The sequence below is a fragment of the Perognathus longimembris genome, chromosome 11 (genome assembly GCF_023159225.1).
Source record: "Perognathus longimembris pacificus isolate PPM17 chromosome 11, ASM2315922v1, whole genome shotgun sequence".
Classification (NCBI taxonomy): Eukaryota; Metazoa; Chordata; class Mammalia; order Rodentia; family Heteromyidae; genus Perognathus; species Perognathus longimembris.
Window position 1 is genome coordinate 19,026,478 of NC_063171.1, and position 3,857 is coordinate 19,030,334.

The window sequence follows — 3,857 nt, forward strand, 5'->3', positions numbered from 1 at the left end:
CAAGAGTGCTTGCCTTGTATACATGAAGCCCTGGGTTTGATTCCTCAGTACCACATATATAGGAAATGGCCAGAAGTGGCGCTGTGGCTCAAGTGGCCGAGTGCTTTTTTGCTTGAGTAGAAAAGAAGCTAGGGACAGTGCTCAGGCCCTGAGTTCAAGGCCCAGCACTGGCAAAAAAAAAAAAAAAAAAGAATGATCCATTCCTTCAAATATCTCATTTTAAAATCAAATGTTAATTTTCTAAATATTAACAGGGAGCAGGAGGAAAAGTCAGGTCAGAGAACAGAGCAGAGGAAGGGAAAACTGTCAACAAAAAGAACTTCATGATAATTGTGAGGGTTAGTATTCTTAGTTTGCTTGGATTAAGAGACACCTAGAAGATTGGTCAAGGACACTTCTGAATGAGGACATTTCCAAGGGGAAGACATGCCCTGAATGTGAGTGGCACCATCCCATAGGCTGGGTTTACAGATAGTAGAAACACTAGAAAAGAAGGAATCTCTTTTCCTCCTCCTGGCCTCCCCCTCCCTCTCTCCTGGAGACCATGCTATGAGATGCTCTACCATACCCTTGCCATGATGGTACACTGAAACCTCTGAGTTGATGAGCAAAATAAATCCTCTCTTAAGTTGTGCCTGGCAGGTATATCAGTAGGGGAAAAATGTAACTAACATAACAAAAAGTAAACTCCTAAGTTAGAAGAACATGACTGGGAACTTTGTCATGTAACTAGAATTTGCAATGCTGGGAGTCGCTGAGACTCTTATACAACTGTAAAAATAACCAATAAGTCTATGCGGCTAGAGTTGGGCAATGACGTTATACTGCAAGTCACAATCTCGATCATCGGTGTTTCTGTCAGCTCCTCCTAAGGGAGTCACAGGCAAGGTCAGCAGCTGGTTTGTGTAGACCGAATTGCCTGGCTTGTTTCTTTTAGGGAACCATGTGTAATGGTCCTGTGTTTGAACATGATGAGATATTGCAAACGCCTGTCATTAAAGGGCCACCATCCCTCTTCTCTGAGGCAGTGCTGCTTTGTGCCAGATCTGCCCAGCCTAACTCAAGTCATCCTAACTCTGTAAGACAATGAACACATGCCACTGATTTTGTTTAAAAGAAAAAAAAAATCTTCCCAACTATATAATTATTTACTAGTTCCAAAAATGCTGGCTAACTTCAAGATCTAGGATGCAGACATGCTCTATGTAACTCAATAGGACCATCAGCATTACCTTTTGTTACAAAGCTCATCAATTTACAAGTTAAGTTCCCCATAGCTATTTTCAAGATTGTTTCCATGTAAGTCCCCAAAAGACATCAGACAAGCCTCTACCAGCATCCTCCATGGAGGGCAGGTCGAACAAGTACACTTCGGCTCAGGACAGCTTCAGTTCACTAGGGAAGTTCATAGACTGAAATGTGTGGGAGATACTAGTTGTGTCATTATTTTATTTACTGAAATAGTTAAAGTCCTTTCTGTCTAATACAAACAGCAGCAATGTGATTCTAGGCTCCCCAGAAAAGTTTTCAATAGACACCAAACAGCGAGTTCTGGGTTCCAAAGCACAACATGGGTGCAGAGAGACTTCACCAACAGCATCAGACAGTGGTGGTATGTGTAGTGTGGGACGGGGGGGCACTGGGGGGGGGGGTGTCTTGGTGTTCTGGTGGACAAAATCTCTCCAAGAATCCCTTTCTGAGGCAATCCCTGTCCTCCTTTCAAGCCCTGTCTTTCCCTAGCTTGTACATCAAACCTCATTTCTTGTCTGTCATCACTGCTCCCATTCTCTGTTCCTTTCAAGCTCAATGCCTCTGCACATGCTTTCTCCACTGTGTGGACATGCCCGCCTCCATCCTTTTCCATATTTGAGATTACAGAACTCTCTTCCACATCTCTAGTGACTTGTTGCTCTTCATAACATCCCTTAGCACCTTTCATTTCAATTGTTCTAATCACCTTCACGATGCTTTTTTAAAAAACCTGTAAGTTTCCAGACAAAGTATGCACAGTATTTACTTAACGAACATTTAACTCAAGTAAATGATTCAATTTACTATTCTACATTTACTTGGACAGCACTTAATTTACTTTAGCTATTCCCTCTATTTCATGACAGCTATCATTTTATTCAATCTTTTTGTTTTTATAAGTTTAAATTTTAGGAATGTGAAAAAACAGAAGAGCACGAACATATAGAATCATGTTCATATTACCACCACCTGGAGTTTTTCATATTATCTCAGCTTAGTAATTATAATTTTCCTCAGTGGAGGAAAATGGAAAACACATTGTTAAATATTTCCTTTGTGCCAATCATTGTGCTTATGTTATATGCAGTTCATACACGGCATATTCAACCCTCCTGTAATGGTATTAGCTTACTCAATGGAGGATTAATTCATGCCTTAAGTAATACACATAGTAAATGTCAGAACTATGGTCAACCCCATTCTATGTAAACCCAAAACCCTTGGTGCTTTCCTCTTTATTGCTCACATCCACAAATTCTATCCATGCTTGGAAGGGATCTGAACTTTTTGAGCCAGAAAATGTGCTTTCACATGTGTTACTCATCCATTCACTTAGCAAACATCAATTAAGTGCCTACTATGAGTTGCATGTTGCTAACTCTCATAAATGTGCAGAAAATTAAGTTAACCAGGGCACTGTCTTCACTGGCATTCTGCCTAATTTAGCTGAAGAACAAGAAATTGAGGGGTGATATATTGCCATGGAAGTTTCTCTCTTGCAAAGAAACACACAGCCATCAAGGCAAATTGCAAAAATAGCATTCAAAGGCTGAATTGACCCCCCACTGGCTGCCGATGAAAAGTGACAAACTACATTCAGACTAGAGGGCCTGGGGCATTTCTTTTTGTTTTGCCCTGGTCTTACAATGACTATGATTTTGTGCTTGTGGTATGAAAAAACTTTTTAAGGACACAAGTATTTAAAATTTGGCTGCTCCTTATGATTCCTTCAGTACCCCCCAAAGTTTTGTTTTCTCAATAAAACAAGCAACTATGAAACCCAGGGCTGAATAACTTAGTCATTTTCTCCCCTGCCTTCTCAGCCCTTGGCTCAAGTTCTGTTTTCTGGCTGGTCCCTGTATGGCTAGCCCTGGCGTGTAGGGCTGGCATAGTTAAGCCTCTTCGCCTTGTTTTCCTGTGTTTCTTGCCTGGCTGCAGAAAAGAGATGGCACCCTCCTCTCTGTCCAATGGGGCTTACCCTTACCTGTGTGCTTTGTAGCAGGGAGCTTGCTGTACTTCTAGTAAGTTCTGAGTGTTGGGAATTGCTTTCTTTGTGACAGGACTGCCAGCAATTGAAACTTCTCTTTGGAAACTGTAACACTTCAGGACACCCACTTGAAATCCTAGCTCTCTTTGCTTTCCCACAGCCCTGCCATCCTTCATGCTGCCTTAAAAATAAGTCCTCCTCCCACAGCAATAAAGCAGGATGCTTCCTTCACAATGTTACAAGACTCTTTGTTTGCCATTTTTCATTTCCTTGATCAACATGTTTACTTTGAAACAATTCAGATTTGTTCTTGCCTTGCAATTACCCCCACTTAGAATGAACATTTTCAGACAACAATGAGTTGGTTTGTAAGAATGGCCCCTCCATGAAGGGAGAGAAGAGTGGGAGAAGCATTGGCTTCCTGAGGACTCTTTATCAGGCTGTTTGCCTTCCCCTTGACACTGTGTACCTATGTCCTTGGCTCTCAGAAATCCAGTAAAATTGTAAAGTTTCCTGTTATTAGAGAATACAAACCACACAATGAAACACATGCTTCTAAGCCTTGGGTCTGTTAGAGTATAAGAGAAAACACCTATAATCCTCAGAAATCGAAATTCCT